General features: G+C 40.8%; 1 protein-coding gene across 1 annotated transcript in view; it reads right to left on the bottom strand.

Annotated features, from left to right (window-relative positions):
* fhl3a (four and a half LIM domains 3a) overlaps positions 1–16,493 on the bottom strand; it is a 28,267-nt gene extending 11,774 nt beyond the window's left edge. Inside the window, exon 1 of the mRNA XM_031740686.2 lies at positions 16,263–16,493. The gene's annotated coding sequence lies outside the window, so the exon portion shown is untranslated. The remainder of the gene's footprint in view (positions 1–16,262) is intronic.
* Between the last annotated feature and the right edge of the window lie 791 nt (positions 16,494–17,284).

The following is a 17,284-nucleotide window of genomic DNA, read 5'->3' on the forward strand; positions in this document are numbered from 1 at the left end:
TGATATGTATTTGCTAAATTAGTCAGTTGTTTGGTGCGCTGTTCCTGTTGGCTTTCACTAGATCAGATAAATAAAGTCCAGCAATCAAAAGGACACACTGAGTCTTATCACAGGAAGAGAAGGAAATTGCTCATGAATGAGAGATAATGCTGCAGCTCTATTCAAAGACAGATGTGCTTATTTAAACAAGCATACAAGTGCTGGTTTTGGAAATACAAAAAAACACTTTAATTCTAGTGTTAAGCAACAACTTTGCTTACTTAAAAGTAGCAAAAAAATCCACCACAATGAACTGACAGTTTAGTCAAATATGCCGCTGTTTAGTGTAGCTGTTATACAGACTCTTAGCAAGAAATCCAAACTGCAATCTCTGCAATAAACTCTGCAGTCATCAGAGTTTATTTGATGGGGTCGGCACCCAGCCACTGTTAAGATGCTATTGGTAGATAACCAGTGGCTCCACTAGATCTGTTGTCATTTTTGCACTCTCCGTCTTTCATTAGAGGAAACCTTGGGCCACCCACATTCTCAGTACATTAGATGAGCAGCTGAATATAAAGGTACACAGAGACACTTTCTTCTGCTGAGTTTCTTTCAACAACATTGTTGAGAAAGATGTGGCAGGGCAGAGAGACGTAGACAAGGTTTGGTGTGAGGTCACCTGAGACTGCTCTTCTGTGGAAGCATGGGTCAGACTTGACAACAGAGCACAGGCTGCAGGACCAGACACTGGAAGGCTAACCTGTTATTGTCTCTGAGCATTTAAACACCGCCTGGTGTGGAGTGGGAGGCAACAGAAGGCTCAAGTTAAAGCCAACATCATAAACATAAAGGAAGAAAATGAGTACCTGCAGCAGCAAATGTCACCATGGCCTTTGTAATTTGTCCATTCTTGGCAGCTTTTAATGACCATGCAACTGTGGGGATATGACTTGATGTCTTTTAATATTAGCCTTCAGTCTGTTGTGTTGTGCACACAGCGGTATTAGGGAAAAGCTACAAGTGAATATCAGCTGGCTTGAAAGAACTGTATCTCAAACCTTCTGGAGTCCTTCATTAAAAGGATCTGACACAATGATTTATGTGTGTACAAAAGATAAACAAAAGCCCCGCACATACTGCACTGACGTTAATTTAGCTATACTTAAAACATAAATTTTTCACAGTCTGACAGTCACTTGGCCCAACTGAGAGTTGAGGACGTGTTAGCTAGAGGGCCTCCATGTGTGCACGGATCACAAAACTCTGTGAAGAAGAACCCAGCTGAAAATGCAATTGTCACACGTCACCGCTCCGTTTCCAGAAGCCGATCTCAATCCGAGTGTTCCACAATACTCCACCAACACCAAACAATAACATTACAATTACTTTAAATCATACAGTGCTGTCCCAACCACCATGAGGGAAAGCTTGGAAGTGAACTGAATCTGAATGTATTTTTGTACCACTGTGTGCAGATGGTCAAAAGGCTACATTTTTGGCCTACATTTGTCTTCCTTTGAAGAAAAAAAAAATGCTGCCATACATTAGTGCCTCACATCTGGTTTGCATTGGAGGAACTATGCAGTTAACTCCTGTGTGCCAGTGGAGGTTTTGGAGAATCACTGCCTTGAGAATGCAGGAAAAGCGGCGTTTTTACTTTTTTTTATTTCTCTGTGCTGGTATTTGCTGGCAAATGTTTAGATGGCATGGGGAAAACTAGAATGGGAGTGAGGACAAAGACAAAAAATTTTAAAAGCTGGCAAGAAAGGTTAAAAAAAACCCCCTAAAACTTGACAGTCTGCTCTGTAGTTAATCTTTGAATATATTTAAAGGTGGAAAACAGTGCGGAGTGAGGAGAGGAAAGTAAGGAATTCAGAAACAATGGCGTTGAAAAGAATGTGTGATAAACAGCCAATTCACAACAAACGATTCAAAAAGTTGATGCCTGCAGAAAACAAAGGCAAACAACAAAGACAAGCCAATAAAGGTGCTGAAAGATCTCAAGATAAAAGTTCCATTTTCTCAAAGTCTTACTCCTGCTTTGAGGTGAATAATTAAAATGAAAAGAGATGTTCTAAGCCTTCTATATAGCTTTCAGAGAGGATTTATACGACCATGTCTCTCTTTAAAGAAACACAGAGTTTAATACCAAGAACCTGGTTCTCCAAAGTTTCCCAAGGCAGATTTGTGCACAAACATGGAAAGTCACTGTCCTGCTATCTTCACATCCTCCCCGTCATCCCCAACCCCATGATCCACAGTATAGGGAATCCCTTTGAAATCTGAATCCTTCACAGTTTAGTCGAGAACCATTTCAGTCACCTGCTTTGTAATGCTGTGCATAACATTTGAATGAATGTATTCCCATTTTTAAGAGCCCTTCTTTACTCATGTATTCAGTGTGGCCACCCTAGTCTTCATTCAGATCTAAGGACAGAAGTATGCTTAGTGAGGTCAGGGTACTTCCACTTGCAAGCTGGGTGATTCATTTACTGGTTTGCAAGCCCCAGGAGAGGATGTTTTCACAAGACCAAGCTTCAGAGGGGGGAGGGAAAGAGCCCTTCTGATACAATATCTTCAATGGGAAAACAAACGATATATATTTTTGTCTGTCTCTTTGTGCCTTTGCTCCATGAACAGTCAGATTCAGTAAAGACCCGTTAAGCTAAACCAATTGCACAACATTTCTGAACTTTTCCCCATTAATCCCTTAATAAAGTTAAGAGTATCATACTCCATGCAAGAGTTTTTGTGAGTTTTAACCTAAATAAACTGCACAAAGTCCTTTTTTCCCCCTTGTTTTACACAGGTCCTACTTTGTATTTGAGGCAGGCACTTTTGACCTGTTTATGGCATTTTGGGAAGAGAAATCTAATTACACAGTGGTTTGGAAATGCTTTGACTTTGTTATCCATGCTTTGTGATATAATAAAAAATAACTTGTGATGGAGTCATGGACATTTCTCCTTTTCTTTTCTATTTGCTATGGCTATGTCTTTATTGTTGTACTTAAATCTGTGTTATACAGCTTTTGACCTTGTTAGGAAAGGCTGTTTTCACTCTGGTGCTTACAGAGCACCAGAGTGAAAACAACAGGAGCAGTCATTCTTATACTTTTTTAGAGTTCCTTTAGAGACCTGTCTGAAAGGGCCACGGATTGATGCATTGTAATGTAGCATAGAGACTGAATCTGTCATTAGTTAACACACAAACACACATGCATTTGTACTTGTGTCTCTGAGAGGACACTGCCCAGTCAAACTGTCATGTCATTCTAACGTCAATCCTAAAATCAAGTCTTAATGTTTGGGGGGTAACTCACACACATGCACAAATCCACTTAATCCTGCCTATAATGTGAGTCAGCAATGTTTCACATACCTGCTAACACAATTAATTAACTATGCACTTGTATTTTATGTCTAAACTTAAAGTATACTTGAGAAGCATGACCAAAGAGGTGGGAAACTTAAACATGTTCAGGCCTCTGCTCCTTAGACACTGCTTAGACACTGATTTTGTGGCTATTAGTCACACGGGGGCACTGAAATTTATAGGCAGTTTCCCAGACGAGGATTAAGCCTAGTCCCAGACTAAAAAACAAAGCAAAACAAAACAAAAAGCAAATAAATCTATTAACATCTCCATCGATAAAAGTTTGTAGTGTAAAACTATACTTACTTTATGGCTGGGAAACCAGCCCTGAGGCTAACTGTGAACCAAAAGACACAAAATGGCTCCTTCAGACTCTTGGTCATTCCCAGGTGGTCTCCTAATGTTGCTGAGTCAGCATAACTAGCCAGGACATCAAGGAACCAGGCTAGAGTTTCACAGCCCGCACACTCAGCAATCTGAGCATGCCACACACAACTGTTGAGTATACACTCACAAGTGCAAGCAATTATTTGTAACTCATTTAGACTTGCGGCTCGTGGCTGCAGTGATGGCACCTGACCCTGAGGTTAATATGAAGGCAAGGGAGCTTTTTATTATTTCTCTGATAAAACATTCATCCAAATATCCCCAGACATGAATATTCAGCATTTTGTAATAAGCAGGTGGATGTTTTCATTCACTGAGCGCCAGGGGTTTTATGCATTATAAGGGGTGAGAGGAATCTACGTTCCTGACAACAGCTGCACAAATTGTGCTTCATAACCACAGCAGACCAAAACACTCACCTCTCTCCCCCTTTGACACTGTTACCCTGAAAAGATAGGTTTATTTAAACAAAACAAAAAAAAAGCAATTCACTGGATAAGAAAATAAGGGTAAAATGCCAATTGTGAACTGACTGGGATGATTAGCTTAGAAGTCATTTCCAGTACATGTTGCCATTCTTTCCCTTCTCAGACACATTTCCATGGCAACAAGTAAACAGTGCCCTCATTCCCTAGCACCATAAACCTCTTGGCAGTGACGTTTAGCTCTCATTTCATCCTGCTCACTTCTGCCTGAGGGCACAACCCAACGTTTTATTAGGAATGCTGGTGCAATGTGAAAACTGATGTGTTATGCTATCCTGAAAAGGCGATTCTGGACTTCCTCACTATTTCAAGAGTGAAGCCTGTAACGCAAGCGTCGTGTTTCCCGGTCATAAAAAAAGACCAAAAAAAAAACACATGATGTCCACTTCCTTTACTCTGCTATTCAGTCTGAGAAACATACCAAGGTTCATTTCCTACTGGCCGATGACCGCTTTCACCCACATGCGGTGGATAACAATGAGAAGTCCAAGACAGTATGCACACACACACTGCTTCTTCCTGTTACCCCAAACACAGACATCTCTGGGACTTCTCAGAAAGATGTTCACATACATTTTGCAAACACACAGTCACAATGAAAAACAGATGTATTATGTCTAAACACAGTGAAACAGTCCCGCGGAAGGGCAATGTCACAGATACACCTGCAGCAATTTGCGGACGTTTTTACACACACCTAATGCAAGCACACACAAAGCTGAGGGTAGAGCGTAGAGAGATCAAACAAAAAAGAAACACTGCAACCAAAACAGGGGGCAATAAGTGGCATGAAGAGTGCAATGAGCAGCTGCATACACACACCCACCGTTTGTTTAACTTTCTTTGTGGGGACTTCCTGTTGGGTGTAATTATCTCTCATATTTATGATCCCCAGCTTTTCTGCTCACATAAATGAAGCTGATAGGGTCAAGCAGTCTAATGCATTAAGGAAATGAGTTTCAAACACAGTGGGAAGATCTTGGTAACAACAATCTAAACATGTTGAGTAGTTGATGAATTCACACCAGGCTGACGATCAGGCGCCCCCTCTTACACTCGAACCTTCACCAGCAGTTCAGAAGATGGACGCCTTACTTAGTCAAACAATGATGTCATTGTTGGTGAGACTACCGTAGAGTGAGATTTAAAGTGCAAGGGATGATAAAAATCAGTTTCCATTCAGACTCAACTTGAGATTGTATAAATTTCCATTTATATTTCTGCATACTGATGCAAAAAAAAGAAGAAAGGACTGTGTAGGAACATATCTCCTGTGACCCACTTTTTATGATCCGGAGATCAGCCGCCTCCTTTTCCTCTTTGTCAGTCTCCCTGTTTTAACCTTTAAATAGGTTACTCTGGGCCAAGTCATGTGACTACCTGATGTTTTGGCAGTGCATGTATGCTTTCTGGAAAAAAAGAAACAACAAAACACATGATGATTGGCTACAAAACCAGGAAGTGTATATGTGAGCGGTGCACTAGTAGAGGTTAGTGACCTAGAGGTCATACATCCCCCTCGCCTGACTGCTAGGAGAATGTCTCGGCTCTGAAATGCAGCAGGTAGGCTCTGTGGCTGCAATGAGCTCACTTCAAAAGGTGTCCATAAATCACGCTGACATGCATCCACCCTTACCTCCCCACGCCCCTCAGTTGCTCCCACACCTACCCCTTTCCCCTTTCCCCCTTTTCACTGCTGCCATCGAACAAAGCTTCAGACTATACGTCTTTTGTCCCTTACTAGTTCTGATCATTCATGTTTTGAGCTCTTGCATCCACTCACAGGGCCACAATTGCACAAGTGCATTCATTTATTTGTGTAGTGACCTAGGAAAGGCCGTAGAAGTAAAAAAAGAAACAAACCATAGCAGAATAACCAGGGAGAGGTGGAGTGATAGTAGTAGATGTAAGCATGTAGTCACCTAAAAGTGATTAGCACTAGTATCAAAAAACAGCAGTCCCTGTGATACACAATACATCCCAGTAGATTTATCTGAGATTGTTTTAAGTCCCCGAGATGAGCCGCAAGTTCAGAAATCCAAGCTTGTTTCTTGACTTTGCCAGAAGAGAGCTGCAATCCGTCAGGTCCTTATCTTAGAGTGTCACACACTGGGATCTCTTTATCATGCAGCCATGCAAAACACCATTCATCTTCCCCACCTAATTCATTATCGGTGATAAAATGCAAAGACCCAGCTGCAGTTGTTAAATGGAGAGGCGAGATGTGAAAACAGGTGCTTTGGTAAACACTGATAGCATTGCTGAATTATGTTGCTTCCGAAGAAGACCTGTCTATCTCTTTCAATCTATTAACCAGAGCTCCTACCCGACTCTCGTCTGACCTTATTCAGCTTTTGTCCTGCTTCTCTTTCCTATATAGAAGAATGATTTGGGAACTGTGCTGAACACAAAACAGACAAAGTGAGGAGTTAGCTAAAGCCACAAGGATTGCATCCTGGTTTCACAGCCTCTTCATCGATCAAGTAAAGTGTAAATGTAAGTCATGCTAAGTGTAAATTATCAGGATACATGGATCCACCTTCACTATTAGACTAGCAGTAGATAAAGGTTAAAAGCTACATGGCACAAAGTGCTGTGCAGAGACACTGAGATAATCCAATGCCTGATCTTGGAAACACGCAGTGTCTCAAATGAGCTTGATCATGCAAGTCTTCTGATACTATAGGACACTTTTTCCTCCTTTTTTCTTCAGCAATCATTAAACCTTAAACAGTTTCCACTCACCAGTGTTGAGAAAGCGTGCGATGCGATGAGGGATGGGGTTTTTTAAGGGGGGTTGAATACTTCCACAGTGAAGTCATGGCGCTTGTGTCATTGGCCCTCTGCTTTGCTTTGCTCACCGTCTGGCCTGCATTTTACCCATTGATCTAATTTCCATTGCCAACACTGGATGTGGTTCTGTTTGAAGCTGAATGTTTAGGTCCATTAAAGTACTGACAGAATTGCAAACGTATGGTGGACCTTAGGACAAGTAGGAAAACAACTTAGTGTTTTTTGCCAGGCTTCTGAGAGGACTGCAGAATATAGTATGAATAAGGAACACTGTCTCGTTCTGAGGGGCGTTTAGTACGATGGAAGAAGGCAATACCTTAACCTTACCTTCTAGTGTCTTTACTTTACTATATAAAGGTGCCTTGAGATAATTGTTGTGGTGAAATGGCTGTATATAAATAAAACCGAATTAGTTCTTGTGCATTATATGTGAGCACAGCGTCAGAAAAGTTTATATCCATTTATGTAGAATCTTTATGCTCACATGCGTTGCTGGTAGTTATTATCGAATATAATTTTAAACACAGAGTAGAATATTTCACCTTCAAAATCTGACTTGCCTATATTCTATTTTCAGCTAAATATGGGTTTTAAATGATTTGCAAATTATTGCACATCAGCATCCTAACTTTTTTAAAAAATTTTTTAAAACCAGGATGTCACATTTTGTTGGAGACATGTTATATTTGTACTGTGCTGCCACTAATGCGCTCAAAAACCATCTCTGTAGGTGGTTTGGCTCACTGCCCAGGCCATATACAATACATCAAGCTGCTAGTTGTAATGGGGGGTCTGTATCTGTCACATAATTTCTACAACATCACAGAGACAGCTTTATTTCTACGCATAAGGGCAGAAAACTACACAGTGACTCTTATAATGCTCAGATAAGACAACTTAGACACTATACGGTTACCTGCAAGAAGTGAAATCCCTTTCTTACTGAGGGCTTCTTGTGAGTTGGGGGAATGTTATGTTCCAAAAGATAAAATGCTTTGAGTGGCACAAAAAGAAGACATTTCCAAAAACACAAAAATACACTTCATTAAGGCTGCAACAATGACGTCCAGACATTTATAATTTTTCCCCATCAAACGAAACTGAATTGCTGCAAAAGCACTCCAAGGTACTATTCTTCAAGTTCATTTAGCCATATGTGTATTGATGTACCACATGGTCTGCAAAAAGGCCTATTTTGTGTGCCCTTTTATGTTTTTCCAGCTGTGGCAGAGACATAGTCATCATATGACGACATCTTGGCTTTAGATTTGTTTTTAAATATAATTTTTTGAACTGTGCAGACAACTATATCCAAGAATAATTGCATCACAGCCCAACATACATCCGATACATAATATTAAACAAATAATCAGAAAATATATATGAAATGCATGTAAACTTACGCAATATTTAAGTTTAAGTGTCTGAAATTCTCTGCACAGTTTCCCTTCATATTCAAAAACAGTGAAAGGCTCCGTGCTCGGTGTTGCATGCGTGGACTTTCTGTCCTTGGTAAAAGACAAAAAGGTTTGGAATTGCTACAGAGTATTGCTACAGAGCCAATGATGGTTTTCAATGCCAGGTGATTACGCTAAAACAAAAGTAAAACAACGCCCACATAATTCTGGGGTGCTGGAAAAGTTTGAATCATTAGGAGTTGTGCTGAAAGTACTAAAAACATCCTGAGCTGAATGTGATCGGCTGGTTGTGAACACACTTTCAAACAAAGCAGTATTTCATTTTTAAGATTACACTGCATCACTTTTAAGGAGTTTCATAGTTGAGAGATGATGCCAGACGCATCGCTGGATGCACAACGTGTTCTTTTGCTTGTTTGCATTTTTGAAATAAGAGTAAATAGTTGTTGAAATTATTGCAAATTAATAATAGAAATTTCTCCAAGACGGAGAGGTGGTGCACAGAGTGTACTATAAACAGTAGGGATGTACGTTTGCCTTTGATTACACCTTTCTGTAACAGTCCTTTGATAAATGCGTGCGCTCACCTCTCCTAGCCATCTCATCCTTTCATTCTCGCTTTTCACTTCAACCAAAGAAGCCACAAAATCCCTTCCCAGTTCTCTGTTAGTCGTTTTAGTCGTACATCACCGTCGTGTTCTCACAGAGAAGCTAACGTCCTTTTATAGCCAGACAACGGCCACTTTCTGCCATTTATGGCTCCTCCAACGCACTGAATGAGGGCCAGTCAGTATCCAGTGAAGGTGAGAGAAGACAGGGAAGCAAGGGAGGCCAAAAAATATCCTGCCCTCTTCGTACACCTATTCAATGCAACTTTGACAGGTTTACAATTAGTACCAAATGCTACACAAGCAGTGGTGAACGCGCTCTCCTCTGTGTATTTCGAAAAGGGCACAACTGTCATATACAGCACAATTTATAGACTGACATAAATCCACACCTCTGTGTATGCAGCGAGTCTGGCTTGTCTCAGCTTGTTTTCTCTGTAGAGACTATTGTCTCTGCCACAGACCCATAGAGATGAAAGTGAGATGGTAGAAAAGTATGTATGTGTGCCTGCAATACGTGCGCGCAAAAGGCAAAAAAGAACTACGAAGATGGAGCGAGATATTCTGGCTAAAGAATCACATTCTTCATCATTTGCTAGTTTCATCATGCAGAGCAGGCATTTTTACAGTGTTTATGTTAAGCAAGGGGAACGTGCTCTCTTACAGCTTCACTCCAAATAAACAGAGTTGTATTTATCAGAGACAAGATAATTCACTTCTGAACATGTACCAGCTTTTCACACAGGACATCGTGTAAACTCCCTGGGGTTCATTCCTTGGAGACAGTTGTGCAACACAGCAAACATTTGTGAGCATTCAAATAAAAATGTGCACATGCTAAACAGCTTGCTTCACACCCAAACTCGATTGACGGCACTTCCTCTGTTGTGATGTCACAGTCTGGGTTCATTCTGTGCAGATGTGAGAGCCAACCCTATAAAGTATTTGGGAAGCAATCAACACCAGCGCAGTTGGCATTGCGGCAAAGTGAAGTTACAGCCAAATAAAGACACAACTACCACCGCAGCATGGGGTAAAGGTGAGATACAGTAGTGCTGTGGTGGAACAAACAGTGCAGGTATACAGAGCCAAGCTTTAATTACCTTTCCAAGACATCTGTTATGAGAACAGAGGCCTGTTAGTATGTTGTTTAGGAGAAATTCTTTGCTAACAGCCCATTCTTTCTGGGGGTTGCAGTGTTTTGAAAGGTGGCATTTTAAGCTGCAGGCACTGTTGCTGTGTTTGTTGCCTGCTGTGCATCACTGCGTGGTTAAGGACTGTTTGCCACATGCTCTCAAATTATTACCTAATTAAGCCAATGTACAAGACCATCCAATGGAAAGGATGATAAGCATTGTTGTACCCCTTAAAAAAATAAATCAGCTCTAGGAAGGTTGATGATCGCTGTTAGATTAACGTACATGTAGTAACCTACAAAGTATTTTAGTGGTAGGATCAGGATCAGGGATCTATAAGTAACAGGCACACAAACTTGAGAGTCATCTACTTGTGACAGAAGTCATGATCATTTCAACTCAGTGAGTCCCTCGTGATATTATCCAGAAGAATCTCTCTCTGTTATTCCACATGTAAAAAGTGTGGTGTTACAATCTGAAGTGTAAGCACTGGTTCTTTATTTTTTCATCTCTCCTAGCAGACATATGAGGATGGAATAACATCTTATTACCTTGGATCTTGGAGAAATTCTCCTCACTCAACATTCCTCTCCTCAAGTACTTCCATTAACCATAGGTTATCCTATGATTTAGCCACAGCCCAACATAACCATTAGTTATATGAATTTATAACACACATCTTATTACCAGTTATATAAAAGCCCTGCAATTTGTCCATAGACTTTGAATTTGAGCTTTCTTCCCAGTCCTCCCTTCTCCCTTTTCTTGATGGGACTTGCAACTATTCTTTCTCGTTGTTGAAATCTACTACTTTCCCAGGACAGCATCATTTATGGGTGCCAATTTTTTAAGCAACCAACTGCATTATGCAATTCAAAGATCTTCACACCTTTTGGCAAAGTTTCAGTCAACACACAGCAGACTTGAAGGAGTTCCAAGAAACTAACGACAGTTTTTTTCTGGGATCCTGCTCTCAGGAACAAGTCAGGTTACACAGATGATGGAAGGCTTTGTAACGGCCGTAGCTTTTACATGACATTCCTTTTATCGAGTCCTGTACATCTGTTGGCACATGACCCTACTCTCTTCCCTTTAGGTGAGGGCGCAGGGAAAGAGTCATGAGTGACTAACACATTTCTTCAGCGCACAACTGAATGTGATGACGAAGCATTGAATCGACAGGATTTCTGCACCCAAACAACATCTGTTTCATGTGAAAGGCTGCAAAGGAAACACTGATAAGCTACGAATGGTTTCCATAAATTCAATGTGTAATAAATTTATAGGACACGTGTGGAAAACTTGAATGGATAAGGTGAAAGGCGGGGTGACGCAAAACAAAGCACCACTCTTTCGTGCCATATAATTAGCTTGTATTAAACTAGTAGGTGTGTAGTTATAAGTTACCTAGTATTCGGTCCTCGCAATTTGGTATTTCTTCTGAAAACAGTATTTCCTTTAAGGACAGCAGGTACTGTATTGTAAGCGCTAGGTATAGACCCGTAATTACACTCCTAAAGGAGCATAATTACCCCATTAGCGCAGAGTAAGTTACCTTTAACACGCCTTTGCAGCCTATATGAAGTTTGACTTCTCCTTACATAAAATCTCATATGGACTGAACACTGTGGCAGTGAGAAATACGAGCAGTCACACGTGTTAGGCAAGATGAATGAATTGTGAGGTGGTGGTGGGGCGAGGGGGGCACTACCTCCCACAGGGGCCCTGGCTCAAGGGATCATGTTTCAGACATTTACCAACAAAGCGTCCATGGAGGAAGTCTTGCGACCCTCACAATAACAGCACAGCACCTGGCCTTCCCCACACAGGAAGCCTGAGGTCATTTCCCCCCTTTCAGGGAATGCAGACACACTCATGCTGCCAGCCACGCGCCCCCATATCCTAATGAAGAGGGAAGTGAGTAACGGTGGAGGAGACATATAAAGATATATACATGTATATATATATATATATATATATATATATATATATATATATATATATATATATATATATATATATATATATATATATATATATATATATATATATATATATATATATATATATATATATAAAAAAAAAAAAAAAACCCAGCACGCCCCCTGCGGGCGGTTTATCCTTCAAGCTCGGGTCCTCTACCAGAGGCCTGGGAGCTTGAGGGTCCCTGCGCAGTATCTTAGCTGTTCCCAGGACTGCGCTCTTCTGGACAGAGATCTCCGATGTTGTTCCCGGGATCTGCTGGAGCCACTCGCCTAGCTTGGGAGTCACCGCACCTAGTGCTCCGATTACCACGGGACCACCGTCACCTTCACCCTCCACATCCTCTCGAGCTCTTCTCTGAGCCCTTGGTATTTCTCCAGCTTCTCGTGTTCCTTCTTCCTGATATTGCTGTCATTCGAACCGCTACATCGATCACTACAGCCGTCTTCTTCTGTTTGTCTACCACCACTATGTCCGGTTGGTTAGCCACCACCATTTTGTCCGTCTGCATCTGGAAGTCCCACAGGATCTTAGCTCGGTCATTCTCCACCACCCTTGGGGGCATCTCCCATTTTGACCTCGGGACTTCCAGGTTATACTCGGCACAGATGTTCCTGTACACTATGCCGGCCACTTGGTTATGGCGCTCCATGTATGCCTTGCCTGCTAGCATCTTGCACCCTGCTGTTATGTGCTGGATTGTCTCTGGGGCATCTTTACACAGCCTGCACCTGGGGTCTTGCCTGGTGTGATAGACCCCAGCCTCTATGGATCTTGTACTCAGAGCTTGTTCTTGTGCTGCCATGATATATATATATATATATATATATATATATATATATATATATATATATATATATATATATATATATATATATATATATATATATATACATATATATATATATATATTAACTCTAAAGCAGAAAGGACTACATTTTGCCTTATATGGTCTCACATGTAACACAGACATTTTTTAATCAGTAGAAACAGCTACAGGTTGGACTGAGTTTGTTTTTTTTTTAATTCTGGAAAGAAGTTATGCAGTCTCATATCTGTGCTGGGATAATCAAAATTTCAGATTTTTAACTGAAAAGAAAAACAAGACACAAAAAGGACCAAAGCGCGGGAGCATGCAAGTGAGGGTTAGGAAGACACCACTATCTTTTTGAAAGACACACATGCCTTAACTTTGAAAGAAGCTGAAGCAGTAATCAAAATAAAACTTATCAAATATCACAATGACTTGTTGTGGAAACTGCCCAACGTGCCCTCTGACATATACCACCGAGGGACAGGAAAAATGCAATGCAAAATGTCAGGGGCGAACCACTTCTTTACAAATCTATATTCTGCTCTCAAACCACCTGCAAACACTTGACCACCAGTTCCTCCATCATTATCCTTGGCCTTATTTCAAATGGTGCCAACACATAAAACTAGCTACAGACAATTCATTTAGCTGCAGTCCCACTACAGTTTAGAGCTGGCCATGGTCCAACCACCATGCAGGGAGAAACCTTTAGAAAACACTGAGACCTCTGAAGAATGTGACCATGGTCAATGAAACAGAGAGGGAGAGAGGAAGAGGGAAAAAAGCAAACAAATACATTATACAGCCCGTGGGCTCTGTCAAGGCAAGCTTCCCAGATGCTAAATGGGACAGAATGACTGTCTTTTGGTTGCTAGGGTATTACTTCTGCGTGTTACTGTGGCAAGGCATTTGTGTAAAAATAACAAACATAACCTGTCAATGGTGAAAGCACAACGAGCGTTCAAAAAGAGCACATCCCTTCAATTCTGTAGTGACACAAAGAAAACAAGGGTGCTGGATCTAATGCTGATTTGAACATTTGTTGTCTTTGCATTAAAACACACCTTATTTAATAATTCATTTAGCATTTTTCTGCATTAAATGAGGACTCGAAGCACTTTCTACTACAAGCCTTCATCACATTACTTTATGTATAAGCACCTTGCCTAACCATCATGAGCAACACTCACACACCAATGTATGCACTGGGGTAAACCCAGGGCTCAAAAACTTGCCCAAGGATACTTCAGCATACAGACTAGAGTAGTCAGGGATTGAACCAGTGACCTTCTAATTAGTAGAGGACTGCCTCTGTCTCCTAGGCCTCAGCTGCGCCGCAATGACACATGTGTTTAAGGAACCACTGGGTTTCAGGAGTCAAGCCCTTACTTTAAATCTAATAATATTTTAATTTTAACAATGGATCAAGAGACTATGCATAAGCAGTTGCTCATCACAAAGACATCACCCAGATCTGCAGGTTCCTTCATTTGCAAAGAGTATCAGCATTTTTGCCTCATTATTTTCTCATTTCTCGTGTCCTCATCCTAACTTTATTATGCTCACTGCGTATCTCTGCTCTCATTAAACCCTATTCCCAGCTAAAGCTGGAAAGTGTGACTGTATACTACTTGCTGAGTTCCAGACAGACAAAACTAACAAAGAGGAACTAGTTGAGAGAACAAAACTAAGAAAGGAAAGTCAATATCCCAGCTATAATCACTGTTTGGCCAGCTTCAGAGCTCTAAACAAAAGCCTGTGCTGTTCCTTATCTGCTGGATATGCAAATATGCAACTGTAAGTGCCATATCAACTTTATATGGTGACAATACCATATGTCAGTGCTGCACAATAGTTTCTGTGTTTCTGAGATCCCTAGTGATTCAAAGCATGGTTAGAGTTTAACTTGACCAAATCTTTGTATGTTAACGATCTGTTACAGGCAATGCAATGTAATAAATATCCTCCTAGCACAATGGAAAAACTGAATTTGCATCTTCAGTTTGTAACTTGGCATCACATGTAGTGTCAGCACAAGAGCAGTTGTTATGTCCCTGAAAGCCCTTCCAACTATACCCAAGACAAAACACAATACTTTGTGTCTGTAATCTGCTTACGCTGTAGAAATAAAAATAAACACCATTTCCATCTTCAATCCTTGGATTAAACTTTATCCCTTTGTGAACACGTTACTCTCACCACATGCCCACTGCACCCGCATGACACAACAGATGAAACACCAAACAATCACCACAAGGATGACACTGCTACTATGCATTATGATGTCACGATACACGCCCAACAGAAACCTCGAAGCTGCAGTACGGACACACCCATCCCAGACGCACACTGCCATACCCCACTTTGTTCCGCTGGAGAAATGACAAGTTAAGCCCGAGGGACTTTGCTCAGTGAGGCCTTCACACGTTGCTCAGCCGGGAGCTTCAGTGGTACAAAAGTTGCTTCTTAATCCTTCCTCGACACAGTTCAGTGGGTCACACAAACTAACACACACTCTGTTTCTCCATTAAGTGGACATTATTTGTTTTATGCCTCATTTGCATGTATGCATATACTGTTTTACAATAACAAAGAAAAGGAAAGGAGAAAAGAAAAGAAAGGAGAAAAACATATAGACAGACAGAAAAGATCCAGGCCCCCTGACATGTCTCTGGGTTTTACTTTGCAGGCTTATCCACAGGCCCTGTGTTTGACTAAGGTGTGAAGGATTAATACTTGTCATAATGTCAAGCCCAAGCCTGCTCTTATCTTGCAATTCCCAACATGAAAAGTGCAGAGTAAATGTGATCTTAAGATGTTAAATTATACATGAAGCTCATACTGTGCAGCTAAGTGCAGTGCTACCAGTTCAACCACATGAAACGCAACTAATAATAATCAGTATTTCAGTAAGCTGATTACTATTCAGCTGAAAATACATTTCACAAAGAGTCAACTTTTGCCACGAGACACAATCAGAGGCTGTTATTTATTATCAATTTACTGAATATAAAACAGTAATGACACAACTAGTCATTACAACACTTTAAGTTCTTTAAACTCGAGATTCTTTGTGAAATGTATTTTCAGCTGAATACCTCACCAAGAATCAGTATGTATAAGTTACTTTATTTTGCCATGATCCATCTTTAGCGAAGTAATTTCCTGTTTTAAAGGTATATTCATTGTTTAGTAAAAGGAATACCGTGATAGTAAGAAGGGGAAAAGTCTGTATATAACTATCTATCTGTATATATTTTTAAAAGAAAGTTGAATCCTACCAGGAGTCTCTGAAGTCTGGAGGCACCTTTGCAACTTCAAAGTGGTAACCCGCCTCCTCCTCTGTGTCAGCAGGCTCTCGCTCAGATCAGGACTGGGATCAGTTCGCAGATCGCTCCTCCGACGTGTCGCCCGCAACTGTGCTACTTTTTGTGTTTCTTCTGACTGTTGATAAACCTCTGCGGCAGAGAGGGATGCAGCTTGCCGGCTACTTTTGTCCTACTACTGAGGAAGTTGCTGGTGAGTCACAAGATCCCGCCCCCCCAAAAAACATTCCTCCCTTCCTCCCTCCCTGCAGCGACTTCAAACGAGACCTGAGAGTAGTCTAGGCAGTGGAGGGTACATCTCAACCGGGCCTTATTTTTTCCGTGCTGCTGTCAGTTTTAGTAGAATTACATATTATAGCCGAGTTAATATCCTTAACAGGAAACACCTACTTACAATAAGTATGTTGGAGAAGGCGATACTGGCTCACGAGCTTCCTTAATTAATTCTGACAAGCAATCAGCCGGTTAGTAAATAAATCAAGCATCTAGGAGACAGAAGTAAAAAGTCTGTCAGATGAATTTGAAAGTATCTGTGAACCTCCCATGCAATGTTTAGAGTTAATACACATGAGACGTGACCACTCTATGAGAGCTGGGATAGACTCCAGCCAGGCCAGCACCCTGAACTGGAGAAGCGGGGAAAAAAATAAAATACATTACGATAAAAACATTAAAAAAAATAAATAAATAAAGCATGAATGGATGCATATAATAGGGTTAAAATGCTCTGACATTTTGGTCTCAGATCAATTCCAGATATTAATGACTTGGGTTCAAATAGAGACTTTATATTTCCTATAGTCTAAATAATGTGTAAGTATAAATATTAACTGGTGAAAGTGAACAGCAGCAAGCAGCCTAGATATGTATTAAGACATTCTTGCTTTTCTAAAACACACAAATCTCTTGCTTTTTAAGTGACATTTGTTGACCTTTTCATGCAGTTACATTACCAAAAAGGGTAAAGAGCAAACCCA

Source organism: Oreochromis aureus, linkage group 11, assembly GCF_013358895.1.
Source record: "Oreochromis aureus strain Israel breed Guangdong linkage group 11, ZZ_aureus, whole genome shotgun sequence".
Classification (NCBI taxonomy): Eukaryota; Metazoa; Chordata; class Actinopteri; order Cichliformes; family Cichlidae; genus Oreochromis; species Oreochromis aureus.